This window comes from Mesocricetus auratus, unplaced genomic scaffold (genome assembly GCF_017639785.1).
Source record: "Mesocricetus auratus isolate SY011 unplaced genomic scaffold, BCM_Maur_2.0 Super-Scaffold_100009, whole genome shotgun sequence".
NCBI lineage: Eukaryota > Metazoa > Chordata > Mammalia > Rodentia > Cricetidae > Mesocricetus > Mesocricetus auratus.
The window spans coordinates 46,764,278-46,780,024 of record NW_024429193.1 but is presented as its reverse complement, the minus strand read 5'-3'; the positions used below and the strand labels follow the sequence as shown (position 1 = coordinate 46,780,024).

Here is a 15,747-nt window from a genome sequence, read left to right as displayed (position 1 = left end):
TGTGTGTTATTGATCTAGGTTTTATAGTCTTATCAGAGTGGCAAAATACTATTAATTCTAGACATGAATCCACATTGGTGCTATATTTAATTTCCCCAATCTCAGTGTTCTTATTTGTAAGAATGAAATAACAACTTGTATTTGTAAAGTTATTCTACATTACATAGTCCAGAGGTTGCCACGCAGACAACATCCAGTCAGTATTACTGACTGATAGCATCATTTCTCAGCTTCTTAAAAGATGTGCTGACCTCAAGTCTCTGAGATAACATAACATGGAAGTGACTGACTGCCATGCATAACCAGGAGGGAACCTTTGACTGTTATAAACATGAGAGGTGCTTCCTTTAACCTAGACTGGGAATCTCCCCATGAATTAGACCAAAACTGAATATATGTGTGGATTTTAGATTGCTCAACATTTTAGTTGGGTCCGACATTCTAAGTTCAAAACTCCCTGCCATGTAACAAGGGAATTGGGAGAACCTTTTCAATATTGAGAGAAATCAAGAAACAGAGAAGAGTAACAAATAGATATTTCAGTCTACATGAGTTATGAGTTAAAAGATAATGCATTTGTTTCTATCTTGGGGGCATTCTTTCAATTTTTCCCTTTCTAAAAGAATCCTAGTGATTTATTGTACATCTAGGAAAATAAAGTAAATCTCTTCAAGATGATAAAAGAGCAGGTTCATGAGGATTTGCTGGTGCTTTTGTAGTGGCTGAGTGAGTGTAGAAAGAGCACAGACAATTCACTGTGAGGAGCTGACAGAAGTAGATATTCTTTAATAAACAGACAACATGAGTATTTTCACTAGGAAACACTCCTGAAATTCCAGTTTCACTAACCAAAAAAGAAACAAGGAATGTTATGGAAAGATTGGGAAGTTTCCTGTAAAATACCCACAACTTACAGTAAGGCTTTGTTGAAGCTTCAGTAGCAAAAATACCTTGGAATAAGAGTTAATAAGAAATAAAAAATGTCTAAGTTGATATAACAGTAATTGTATTGGCAATGGTAATGGTGTTTCAGGTAATGAAATATGAATTTGGAATGTGTGTGTAGGAAAGAAAGAGGGAGAGAAGGAAGGAGGAGGAGAGAGAGGAAGAGAGGTGGAGCAGGGGTCTGAATGCTTTTTTCCAGCTAGAGCCAAAATTCAACTTAACCAGGAATTCCAACATTAGACAGCTTGGTGTTTTGGATGCTCTGGGATAATGGTAAGCCAGTTACAATAGGAATGAGTGGCAAGAGTGAATTCCAAGAAAGGAATCATTAAGGCAACAAATGTGATTTAAGGGTAGGGCTGAGGAGCTGGCTATGTCGTTAAATACCCAAATAGTTCTAGTAACACACACACACACACACACACACACACACACACACACACACACACCACACCACACCACACATCTAGCTCATGGTGAGTGCCAGGGACAGTAACTGCAAATCCAAATCCAAAGAGTAGAAGAGTAACCTCTCTATGTTCTCCTGAAGACCTAAGTTGGAGTGTTCTGGATTTCCGTATAGTACCAACAATGGCCAAGCCTCACTTTTTTTTCTTTTGGGTTTTTCGAGATGGAGGTTTCTCTTTATAGTGTATCCCTGGCTCACTTCACAGACTAGGTTGGCCTCCAACTCACACAAGACAGATCTGCAAACTTCTGCCTCTTGAGTGCTGGAATTAAAGTGTGTACCATCAAGCCTCATTCTTAACTAGGTTCAACTCCATAAAGGCAATACTTTTATTAATCCCAGTTTACAGGTCAGAAACTCATCAATGAGGAAAAAGAGATTAAGAGTTGTCCGAGGTTACACTTCAACCAGAAAGATTGAGACACAGACCTTGGATGAGGGGGCCTGACTCTATCTATACCCTTACACTGACTGTTAGCTTTCACGCATTTACACTGGCCTGCTCTCAGGGATCTAGAAAGACATGTCATGTCATCATGAGCAGAAGCCAATATGTGACACTGTAACCACTAAGTAGAGCTCTCTCCCTATGTACATGTGTCATATCCTCTTATAAAGGGGGATATAACCGGATTCCCTTTTCCTTCCACTCTCCCTCAGAGGCCACCTCTGCACCTCCCCCCAGTAAACCTCCCATACTAGTTCTGTTGCATGGTTTGACTTTGTGATGCCCCTTGACTCCAACCCGCCAAGGTTGCCTTCCACCGTCAAACTACTATACCGACCCACAACTGTGTTCAGGTAGGGAAATTGATCTTCTATCACAATCTGAAGCATATGGAAAAGGAGTTAATGTTGCAAAAATTCCGAAAAACACTGAAAGATATTGGTGGATCATGTAGTTTCCTGGGGACTTTCATTTATTCATTTATTTGCTTATTTATCTGTTTGTTTGTTTATATGTTTACTTATTTATTTGTTTGGAGGCACCTAGAGTAGAGAACAAATCAAAAGTCTCCTAAGTCCACAGTGTGGAAATTAGTATGTGCCAGAAAGAATAGTTGTTGAATCTGGGAAGATTCTGTTTGTGAAGAAATCCCCCTGGAATAGCGGAGGAAATCTTTCCATAAGGATGGGTTGAGCTCACTAAGTAAGGGGTGGGCAATCAAAGAGTTATTGCTTGTTACTACCATCCTATCAGTCTGTCACCCCAGGCTGATGTAGCTTGAGGAAACCTCCTGAGGTTCTAAGGAAAGTAGACTATCGCAAATTGAAGTTGGATAGGAAACTGCCACGAAGGTACCTGCTGGGTGCTAAGCTTTGCACCTGCACACAGTTGCCCTGGAGGCGTGTGAATCTACACATGTTTTATTCCTGAGAAATAAAACTTCTGTCACATTAATCCCCAAATTCTTCTCTTACACAGTGGGAAAGTAACAGGAACACAGCATTTATCTCAGATGTAGCAGCATTTTCTTTCTGACTGTGTGAATGGCTGAGTGTGAATGGCAGGGAGGGACACAAAGACGCGAAGCAGTGTTTCACATTTAGCTTCTAACATCTGGGATAAATTCAGTCAAATTAAGATGCACAAGACTGCACCAGTGCATGGTGGGAGTTCCGCTGTTGTTTTTGTACAACAGTCAAAATGATGTGGCATTTCTGTATACTACACAAATGACATTGGAGGCCAAGTTTCTTTAAAGAGAGTAGATCAGAATCCAGATCCTGTCTCCTCTCATGAGCTGGGAAAGTTTTGGCAAAATGCTTTAAGCTTTCTGAGTCCTGTTGTATTTGTCTATCAGTACAGATGATTGACAGCTGCCTATTCAGAACACTAAAACAAGGTTTCCACAGCAAATTAATTTCTGGATGCCTGCTGGATGCACAGACCTTGTGCTTCCAGAGTTCTGATCCACCCATTTCTTGAGTTTCTGGACTTTAGTTTTTAGTGGTCATTTCAACAATTAAGATGCTAGTTATTTGCAAAAAGTCTACAGAAAATATTTTTAAACAGTTTCTATACTAATAGTGTAATTGAGGGTTGAAAACCAAGTTCTCTACTTCATCTTCACTCACATGAGAATTTTCTTGTTATAAAGTTTTCATTTGCCTGGATACACTCCAAGGTCATGTTCTCATATATAGCAAATATAACGTGTATCGATTAGGTAGCTCGTGCCATGCTCTCTGTTAATTGGCTTTCAGCCTCTAAATTAATTCCCACAAAAGGAAGAAGATATGGTTTGCAAAAGGTTTTATATCTTGCTTATGTGCTCATAGCTGTGAAGTGACCTATCTGGGATTCAAAACAAAATCTGTCTAATCCCAAAGCAACATTTGAACTGCCAATTCATGTTGTCTTAACTACACAGAAAATTTGCAGAGATGTTTTATGTATTTTCAAATAGCATCCATCACTGAAGATAGGCAAGACTGGTTTTAAAGTGCACCCCAGTTTCCTTTGTTCTATGAATAGGTGCTTCCTGCCCACCTTGACCTATTAAAGGGACATCTGAATTGTGATATCTGTCAGTCCCAGAAAGCATCTTTCAAAAGTCAAGTTTTTAATCCTTGGTCTCTGAGCACCAGAAGGAAATTGCTGATTCTTCCACTCCCATTCCACCTATTTCTTTTTTTGTTTTTGTTTTTGTTTTGTTTTGATTTGATTTTTGAGACAGGGCTACTCTGTGAGACAAACCTGGCTGTCCTGCAACTCACTTTGTAGATCAGCCTGGCCTCAAACTCACTGAAGTCGACCTTCCTCTGCCTCTCCCTCCCAAGTACTGGAATTAAAGGCATGTGCCACCACCATCCAGCCCACCTAATTCTTATGTTCTGATGGAGTGGTACATTCATGCTTTCCCTTAAGACTAACTTTTATTTCCTTGGAGCTGTGTTATCTGTGTGTTTACTAAGAACAGCAGCAATGATTAGAAATCACTGACATTTATTAAGTTTTATATGCTACCTATCAGATTAAGTAACAAATGTGCTTTGTGTCATTTGCTATTCACTCTAGCCTTATAAAGGAAATAGTGGGGATGCCAACTGTCTGCAGGGTAGATTTCAAACTAGGTTCTCTTATATAAGTATCCATACCTTATATGTGTGTGTGTGTGTGTGTGTGTGTGTGTGTGTGAGAGAGAGAGAGAGAGAGAGAGAGAGAGAGAATGTGTGTGTATGTATGTATATGTGTATGTTCATATGTTTGTTCATTTTGTATTTATGCTTGCACATGTGTACATGTAGAATCCAGAAGACAGCCACTGGTGTCATTCTTAGAAATATGCACTACTTTTTTGAGGCAGGGTCTTTATTTGGTTACAGATCATCACTTAGGATAGACTGGCTGGCCAGAATCCCACAGGTCCTCCCATCTACATCTCTGAAGCATTGAGATCTCAAATGTACCATATCTGGCACTGCTTTGTGGGTTCTGGGGCTCAAAATTAGATCTGTGTGCTTATTAAGGCAAGCACTGTACAGAAGGAGCCACAAGCCCCAGTCCACCAAAGTTCATATCTTTAAGCACTATAGATTTGGCCTCGGTAATAAAATAAGAATTCAGATGTAATCTAATTTTTTTATTTGCCTTACACAAATAAATGAATACACTGAAGTCCTACCGCTTCTGTTAAATACCATGCAATGGCTCAGAATAAAAGCAGACAGTAATCCAGGAGGGACCACTTTGAACAGCAGCATCCCATGTAGGAATACTGAATCAAATCCATTTAGCAAAATCTTTGGAGACCAAGAAAAATCTAAGCACAGAGTCTTTCCAAATAGCTTCTTCAAGGGGGTGCATACTCTACAATCCTCTTGGGGACTTGTGTATTGGGGATATAGACAAGGGAAAATAGACAGAATGTACAGAAAAACTGGGGTTCACTACAAGTCAGATTATGTCATAAATCATCAGTCTTACAGTGCAGTGATCAGTGCACTCAAATGTCAGAGAAGCATCCATTTTCTTTAAATGTGTTTCTTAGATCTCCATGGGCAAATATTTTTACTGCAATCCCTTTCAGTAAAGGAAACTCCCAGAATGTGCACTTTGGCTTATGATTTTGTATCCTCAAACTCAGATTTTCAGATAAACCTATCATCCTTCCTATCAGGGTATATACATGATTGTTTCCTTGCACAATGCCAATAAGATTGAAGTGACATACTGATTCATTCATTCACTCATTCATTCAGGTGTTCTTTATGACCCTTAACATTTTCTTGCAAAACAGGTGTATTATTATTTAATCTGAAATATCCACCAGAGGTTCATGTGTTAAAAGGTTTAGTTGCAAGCTTAAAGGCTCTAAGGAAATCATTGCGTGATTAGGGATCTTAATTAACCAGTGGGTTAATGCATTGATGAATTCATCAGCTGATGGCATCAGTGGCAAGTAAGGTAAAGCAAGCACTAGAGACAGTAGCTGGCAGAAGTTGGTCACTGGAGACCTGCCAAATGTGAATCTATCTTGTCTAAGGTCCCTTCTCTCTTGATCTGTTTCTTTTCTGTCATGAGGAGAGCGGTCACTACGTGCTCCCCACCATGAGGGGCTGCGTTAGCACAAGCCCACAGTGGCAGCGCCAGGTGACGAAGACCAGAGCTTCTGAATTAAGTTAATTTGCTGAGGTATTTCCTCATAGTGACAGAAAAGAGACTGATACACGTTATAGTTTCTTAGGGTAAGTTATATTGCCTCCAAATATGACAAGTCATTTGACCCAGAGGGGTTAGCAAATCAAATATATGACCTCTTTCTCTAATGAAAACTTCTTATAATAGCATTGCAGACTAACAGTTTCAAAAATTCCTAATAAGGAGATAATATCATTTATTCCCCAAACTGTTGATAGTTACTGTCACAAATCTTTGTACAGAACTTTATAAAATCTCTTCTTACCCAGTCTAAGGTCCATACCTCAATCTGACATAATTTTAGATTGATTTTTCCAAATTAATGAAATAAAAAGTCATCTCTGATGCAACAAAAATGGGGTCATTATAATATTTTACTTTAATTTAAAATATTATTAAATATATATATGTATATGTATATACATATATATATATATATATCCTTCTCTTTTTCTTGAAATACTAGGGCGTTTCCGGGCCCCAGCCTTCATGTGCCCTAAAATCTTTTCCATGGACACAACTTACTCCTCTGTAATTCTCCTTATCATACTCTTTATCATCTTTCTTTTCTCTTTCTTTTATGAGCATTACGCCCCATGGAATAGTATGTGATGACCATGCTTTCTCCCAGACATTCTTAACTCACTCAACTCACCCTCCACACAAACGTGCTGACACACATACATATACAATAAACAAATAAAATGAAAAACTTAAATAAAATGCAAGCTAATATTATTTTATTAAGCCCTGAAACAGAATGATGATGTTTCTATTAGACCTGCAACTTTGGATGCTCCTAGGTGACACTGAATTAATCCTATATCTTCACCACATCTGTCCCTAATCTAAAAGCTACCACTCACCCTTCTTTTTCATGGATTCGGTCAATATCCTGAGACTGCCCCATCTTCTTTGCCCACTCTTTAAGTAAGTATTTGAGTTTCATGGGCTCTCATTGCTAAAGCGTTTTTTTCACACCAACATCTTCATTCCACAGGCGGTTTTTTATGCATCTGTCAATACCTGGCACAAGTTCCAAGCCTAATAAGTGGTTCATAACTTTACAACCAACTGGAATACTATTATGTGACAATTGACAACAATATTTTAATGAGTATTTATAATGTTTTAGCTATATTCCAAATACTGTCCTAGGAATTTATCTGTCTGTCACATTTAATTCAAGCATGGCCCTTAGAAGTTAGGTCCTGTTGATACCCTATAAGCATTATCTACACTAAGCCTTTCTAGTACCTGATGGAAGAATCAAGCTACATGCACAGGTTTCTGCTATCAATATTGCCCAAATCTTGCTTTCACTGTTTTATTTTGTGTATGAGTATATGTATAAATGAATATTTACATGTATAAACGCACTCGTTCTCTTTCAGTGTGTGTGTGTGTGTGTGTGTGTGTGTGTGTGTGTGTGTGTGTGTATGTGTGTGTACATACGGAATTGGAAGGACAACTTTTGCTGTCATTTCTCAAATGTTGTCCACCTTAGGTGGAGGGGATGATTTAATTGTGCTTATGTGTTTGAGGATTTGTGCACACATACATATATGAGTGCATGTGTCTATGCATGTATGGAGGCCAGAAGAGAGAACTGGATCCTGTTACATATATTTGTGAGACATTGAACTTTTCTTTTGAGACAGAATCCCTCACTGGACATGAAGTTATCAAGTAGGCTAGAATGGCTGCGACTGCATAGTGAATCCCAAGGAATCTGCCTGTCTCTGTCTCTCCAGTGCCTCAGTATGCATTTCTTCTTCCTCTTCCTCTTCCTCTTCCTCTTCCTCTTCCTCTTCCTCTTCCTCTTCCTCTTCCTCTTCCTCTTCTTCTTCTTCTTCTTCTTCTTCTTCTTCTTCTTCTTCTTCTTCTTCTTCTTCTTCTTCTTCTTCTTCTTCTTCTGCCGCCGCTGCCGCTGCTGCTTCTGCTTCTGCTTCTACGTTAGTACTCAGGATCAAATTTAGGTCCTCATGTAAATCAAAATCCCTAGGCCTCAATTCTTACTATAAACAAGGTATGTAGTACTCACTATGACAAAGCTTATAGTATGTAGTACTCAAGAGTTAGGTATAGGGTAACATAAATTTGGGTTACATGTGCAAAATTAAGCATGTGGAATTATATGGTACAATAGAAGTTCCAAGAATGACGCAATTTAAAAATTGTCAAATAAAAGTAAGTCACGGGTCTCCAGTAAAATGTGATCAAATCAGTGAGAGGAGGTACACAAATAGGAGATTTGGGGTCAGATGCAACAGTATCTATGAAGGTTTACATTAACAAATTTGGAAGAATAATCTGCACAACCAGAGAGGTTATAAAGTAAAGGACCAGTAGGGAAAGGAAGGATTTTTTTAGGAAAGGTGAGTAGAATATTAGTTACAGAGAGACAAAGCAGAGAGACTGGAACAGGAATATTTAACAGATAAGATGAAGAAAGTGAGTGTTGGGAAGGACAGGGTCATCTGAAGGATCATCAGGAACCCTACTATGGTAGAAGCTTCTTTATATATATGAAGAAATATAAATAGATTCACCAAGTAACAGGGAAACAAAGCCACAACTAATCATCTCTTGCCACCCCATGAAACTTCCAGTGCCACAAATGGCTTACATCTAATTTAGTTGTTGGCCAAAGAGGCACCAAGGAAACTTCAAACATCTAAGTTATTGCCAAGGCTATTGGTTGCTTTTCACAAACTGAAGGTGAGACTCTGTTGCTGAAGACACCTAAATATCTCATTGAACTGGAGAAGTCAAGCTGATGCATAATTAGAGACTTCACCTCTACTGAACACTGTGCACCAACCCAGCTATAAACCCTCTGATCTATGTACATGATAAACTGGTACAATAATAGCACAAAAGTTGTAGGAGTAACAAATAGCATTTAAAGCTCATTCCATGAGATGGAACTCAGATCTGGGTGCCAAGAACCTGGGACTAGATAGGGCATGGACCCAGGGAAAACCAAATAGCATTGCTCTGCCAAAGAGATGTAGCAACAGAATAACTTCTAATGACATTCTGCTATACTGCTATCCTCATAAATCAGTGTCTTGCTCAGACATCAGATAAGCTTCCACCAGAGTAGATGGGAACAGATATGAGGACCCACAACTGGACAATGCACAGAGGGTGAAAGATTTTGGAATTTTCAGTCCTAAATGAGATGTCTCCATCAAACCTTTCTCCCCTGGGTTCAGGGAACTTTTCAGAAGAGAAGGCAGAAAGATTTAAGAGCCAGTAGGGATGAAAGACACCAAGGAAACAAGGCTTTGTATACACGACAGCATCGAAGCACATATGAACTCATGGAGATGGTGGCGACATGCACAGGGCCTGCATAGGTACCAGCCAAATGGGATCCCATCACTGAGAGAAGTGGATATGGTCTCCCATGGACAACTAAGAAGCGGTTTGCAACTGACAACCACTTGGCAAGGAAACATTAGTTTTCTCCAGCAGAGACTGTTTAGGTGCATAAATCACTCTTAAGGGCTACTGCTCTGCACCCAGCAGCAGACAGCCAACACACAGTGAATGCAATAATGGTTTTGTATTGTGTGTGTGTGTGTGTGTGTGTGTGTGTGTGAGTGTGTGTGTGATATTGCTTTGTCTGTGAATTTTTTCTTTACTGGTCTTTTCTTATATGTTATGATTTCCTCTTTTGTGTCTCTATAGGTTCTGTGTGTGTTTCCTGCTTTTTTGTTCTGCACCCTCTCCCCCATTTGTTTGTTTTGTTCTATTCTGTTTTGTCTGTTTGTTGTCTGTTTACTTTTTAAAGAGAGAAAGAAGGTCTGCAATTGGATGGGTGGGAATATGGGGAGGATCTGGGGAGAGACTGGAAGAGGAAACCTTGACAAAAATATATTGTATGAAAAACAACTTATTTTCAATTTTAAAAGATTAACACATTCAAGGAAATAAGAGAAGTTAAACATTAGATCAAGGAGGAGTCTGTAAGGGAGGGGCTGGAGGATTGGAGATGAGGCTGTATTGAAGGGGACTATTATTAGGAGTTTCACTGATAGCTTCTACTGAGGCATTGGTACTCACTCAACTCAGCTTCTCAAAGAATAGCACTAATAATTTCTCTCACTTAGTGACAGATGCCCCAGACTCTTTGCTTACTGAGCAGATCCCATATCTCTTAGTATGCACTGGGTTGAGAATCACCAAAGACCCGTACTGTGCTGAGTGGTGTCATTTAGTTCAAAGGTAGATATGAGTACTGGATTCGAGCAAAGAAAGCCCTGAAAAGACAGGGCTTTTTGTATAGACCAATAAGCTACAGGAACCTCTTCCTTGAGCAGCAGAACATCTTAATTCACAGACAGATAGGATATTAGTCCCTAGACCTACAGCTGTCTCTTAAAGACAGTAAATATGATGTAACCAACAAAAATGCAGATTAACTTGGCAGCTATATCTCCTGGTGGTCAGGATACTCCTGTATGACATTATATACTTTAAGCTGTAGATAATAAGACATTTTCCCACATATGCACTAACAAAGGTTCTGCATCAGCCAAAGACCTCAGCTTTGCTATATCATTTACATTGTGGTTTTGACCCTCCTTTCTAGAGAATTATGGGAGGGAGTACCTTAAAAAGATATCCACTTCATGATTTCAGAAGAAAAATAGGTCATGTTACCCCATAAATATGGCCCACAATTCATAAAAGTCCCTATCAAATCCACAATATAAAACTCACTATGCTATGGCTTTTCCCACACCAGTCCTCTTTGGGACAGTGCATTTCAGTTACTTTGGGAGTGCTTACTCTGCTGTGTTAAATAAACTTCTGCTTACACTGCCTGTGTTCCTCAACTGACTCCTTTTCTGCAAGAAGACAAGAACACAGAAACTCCAGCAATAGTAACCTATACGGACTTTGACTTCACTCCTGTCTCCATGTACCCTATGTTATAACCAAATACATTCTCTGTTTGTCTATTGCATTTTCATTTCTTTAAATATTGCCTGAACCTAGGCAGCCCTTTTGCAAGGTGTGTCTCAGAGCCAGGTCCAAATGACACTCTCTAAGAGGCATTCCTATTCCTCTGCTTCCTGATAGTGATAACCTACCTTCCTTGGAATATGCTGACACTTTACTTTTGCTATTGTTAGGGAATGTCAGTTTCGTCTTTTAGGCTTTTTAGGACTGAGGACCCAAGCCAGCTCCCTCTATACCATCGAATCTTGCATCATCTTTTCCTGAAATATACGGAGCATTGGTACTTTCACGTGGCCTAACCTAAATATATATGCCAACTGCTGGGCTAGGAAGTTAAAAGGGATATCTCAGTCTTTGCAACAGTCCTGTGACGTAAGTGCTGTAATTAAGTCCATGTTATAGACACACTGACTAAAGCTTGAAGAAGTTAAGCAATTTGTTCAAGGCTCCTTTGACCAAGAGTGGAGGTATTTGAGTTTTAACAATGATCGAAGTGAAATACCTCAAAATGTAATATAAATTGCCTCTTAGTGGTGAAATTAAGGAAACCATTTGAACTAGTTTCCCATATTTTTCTATTTTTAACAATGCATGTGCCGCCGGGCGGTGGTGGTGCACGCTTTAATCCCAGCACTCGGGAGGCAGAGGCAGGCGGATCTCTGTGAGTTCGAGGCCAGGCTGGACCGACAGCCTCCAAAACAATACAGAGAAACCCTGTCTCGTAAAACCAAAACAAAAAACAAAAAAACAAACAAACAAAAAAACAATGCATGTGCCATACCAAGTTGTGAATTTTAAAAATGCTATTAAAAATCACTAAATGCATAGTATATTAAGAATAAAGACTTATCAGGGAGTTACCGTTTGTCCAGCATTGTTCTAATTCCTTCAGATTATTTAATGCTCACAACTGTTTAGGAAATATGTCTCTGGAAAGTGATGAAATGGAGGCAAAGGGAATTGAAAAGCATTGCCTATGAGTGTACAGCCCTGAACCAAGTACCAGAGCCAGAACTCAGCAAGCAGGTTCACTACAGACCCTTCTCTCCACTTTCATGTCATCTATATTCACAAGAGCTGCTACTACATATAAAGGATGTATTTTAAATGGTGAGAAATACACGCATATGTTAATCTAAATCAAAGTTAAGAACACATGCAAAAAATGTGAATGAATTTGGTACCTCAATTCCCACTTGTTCTGACTGCCATAAAAAAAAAAATCACAGGCTGGCTTTTTTAAAAAATGTTGCGTTTTCAAAGGCAGTTGTTTACAAGCTTGCTCAAAGAATAATGACGAGGACAGCACCGCCTTAGAGCCCTACAGATACACGTATGATGCTTCAGAGGAAGAAAGGTATCTTGAGTCTATCACACGAATTGTTAGTTAGATCTAATTAGTTTCAAAATATCACTGAGGAACTACTCGCAGTTAATTCTGTATCTAGCCTCAGAAAAAAACAGTCGGGGTGGGGGTGGGGGAGCAGCAAGGCGTAAAGACATAGGTACCAAGAGAAAAAATGTATTTTGGGAAAAGCTACCCCCCGAGTAGTGTTAAGGAGCTGCCTTCTGCCCCGGTGGCTGCCCCCACATACGGAGAATGCAGAAGCAGAGGTAGCATGACAGGATCTGTAAAGCCAATGGTTAATCAAGCCTTAATAATGTGTCCTTATACAGTATTTCTTGTGACAGTCTCTTTAGATGGGCTTCGCTTTTCATGGCTTCCAGATGCTGAAGCCATGATGCAAAAATTGAAACAAGTATGCTGGGCTTGACAGTACAAAATCAGATCGATTCAGATTAGTTTACGAGCTCACTAAACGTTAGAATTCAATGAGTTTACAAGAGATTAAAATTGAAAACAGCACTAACTACCATATCTCATGACAGAATGAGGATTTTTTTATTGAAAATAGATTTTTTTCAAACAATATATCCTGATTATGGTTTCCTGTCCTGGATTTCTCTCAGTGCTTCCCCATCTCCATTCCAATCCCAATGTACCCCCTTTCTGTCTCTTCCCTAGAAAACAAATACGCATCTAAGGAATATTAATTAAAAATTAGATAAAACAAAACCAAACAAATCACAAAATAGAAAGCAGAAAAATAGCCAAAGAAAAAGTACAAGAAATATACATAGACACAGAGACAAGTGTTTTCATACACAGGAATCCCTTATAAGCACAAAACCAGAAATCATAATATATACACAGAAGACCTGTAACATTAAGGAAAAATGGTGTCCTGATTCAACATTAGGAGAAAAAGAACCCCCAGAAATGCTGCTGAACTCCTTTTGTGTTGGCTATCAGAACGAGGAATTTAACAGTGAAAGTGAAAATATTTCATTTCATTTTCGATTCTCCTTGGAATATGTTCAGCAGGAATCATGGCAGCCACCCCTGCTTCTTTAAAGGGAAATTCCAAGAGAATGGGCATTGTTGTCCAGAGGTGTTCCCAGTAGGCATTGTCCCATAACATGTCTGACTTCTAAATGATCACTTCTATTACTATAAAGCTTGTCCCAAGGCTGGACACCAAGGGCATACTGTAGGTATTTATTGTGTGATGCTCTCTTTCCTTTTATTTCTTAAGTCACAAAGCATAAGAATGTTGTGCCTGGATTACCGTCGAATCAAGTGGACCAAACAGAAATACTTTAGGTGAAATGGTCTTGTGCACAGCTGGAGTATAATTTGGGTTCTGGAGAAGCCTCCATGAATAATTCACTATATAAAACTCAATAATGTCAAGATTCCTCTAAGAAAACAAGTTTTGTCTTGTGGTTTTCATATGTTTGGCAACACTAATCTAGCAAGTAGAAAAGCAGACTGACATTTTTGTGCATGTAACAAAATTAAATGAGCAGAGTTATTAGAGCCAATGACCTGGCTATGTGACCTTGAGTAAAACCTTTAATCTCACTAGGAATCATTGCAAACGAAACATTACTTGCTTAAGAGTGCTGTAATTGGGATTCAAGGTAAAATGAATAAAGCATAGGCACAGTCCCTGGAAAATAGCAAGCCCTCACTAAATGATATAGCAGTGTTTCAATGGATATGCAAGCACATGTGATCATTGTGATTATAGTTTATTTTAAAAAACCGTAATATTGTTGGTGGAAAGATTTGTGGCAAAAATCTGTGGTTGTGTTGCTGCAAATAAGTTTCTTGCTCCATGGATTTGACTGGTTCCCATAGGCCTTTGAGTTCCCATATAGTGCTCTCCTCCAGGAAAACAATAATATCTAGTTCTGAGTTCTCCTTGGAGATTTATGAGTATTAAATATATTTTAATATATCTATAAAGAGATTTAAGCTCTTTCTGGAAATAAAGCTGAAGGATCATTGATCAGAGTTTGACATGGGAATAATTCCACTTCTGGGCTACACCGCTCCAAACACATTTCTTCCCACAAACTGGTGAGAAATTTGGTATTTCATTTTCTGAATATTGCCACCAATGAATTGTGGAAGTCCAGCATAAAGTGCTGATTGTACTTTCATTAGACTTCTTTTCCTTTAGGCCATACAGGTGCAATGAATGAAGAAAGAAAATTAATTAAATTTATGGGCATGTTTATACCCTCCAGGTGTCATAAAATGTACTGGCTCAGACATTTTTCAAGTAATTAAGCAGACATCTCTGTGTTTCCTAATGAGTTGCTGCCCTTACCTTTTAATCTGGTGAGAGATCTCATCACCTGCTTCTGTCAGGTGACGGGCATATTCCCTTATGAGCTTGCCCTGCTCCTCCTGCTAATGGAACTCTACGGATGCAGATGTGAGCGCCTCTTCTCCACAAAATCTTTTCAAGAACTGACTAATAATTACACGGGGTATGGTGGGAACTTAGGAATATTAAAATGACCTGTTCACCTCCTTATAAGTATCACCGGAGGTGCATATTTTTATACTTTAAGAAATGTCATGACTTGGTATGCCCAAATATGCAAATGCATGATAAATGTAAACACACACACACACACATACATATGTATGAACAAAGAAGAGGATAGAAAGGCAACAGAGAGCAGGAAGAAGAGAGGAAGAGGAACTAATTCATTCTGGAGCTAAGATTCACAGACCAGATAAAATTCAAACTCCTTTTTAAAGGATGCATCAATGAAATTTACCCTGGATAAAGCAGGACTTTGGGGAGGATCCAAGTAGAGAGGAAGACTACATGTAACTGGCCTATATGATGCTTCCAGAGTTCAACCACCACTATTCCACTCACCAAAGACATCTATGGGGCAATAACTTCAACAGAAAAGTAAACTAACATTAGAGATTATCAGAGCCCTACATTATAGAGCTATGGAAAATAGATTGCATTCTGTAGAAGTTTAGTGCTGGTGGATACTCAGAGAGGATGAATGAAGTCTACAGTTCACAGCAAGCTATACATAAAGAGGTGATGCCAAAGGAAGGGAGGTTCCCTGGAGGATGAAGAGAGGGAAAGGAGAAAGGAATGTCAGGTGAGTTAATGAACTCAGCCTCTACAGGATCATTGGAGGAACTGCCTTGTCTAGAGCCGAGGGTGTAGCGTGGGAATCATCTGTAAACAAGATTAGAGAGGTACAGGGAGGCCAAATCAAAATGGAAAGAGGCTTAAAAATCAGCAAGAAAGGTTGGAATTTGAACCTGTGGGCAGATTCCTTGGCAGTGACATATAATCAATTCTTTTTTTAAAAAAGAAGAAAT

At 39.1% G+C, this 15,747-nt stretch overlaps 1 protein-coding gene across 8 annotated transcripts in view; it reads right to left on the bottom strand.

The window, feature by feature from the left end:
* The window catches only part of Ntng1 (netrin G1), a 335,913-nt gene that overhangs the window by 247,726 nt on the left and 72,440 nt on the right, over positions 1-15,747 (bottom strand). The gene's annotated exons all lie outside the window — the stretch shown is intronic.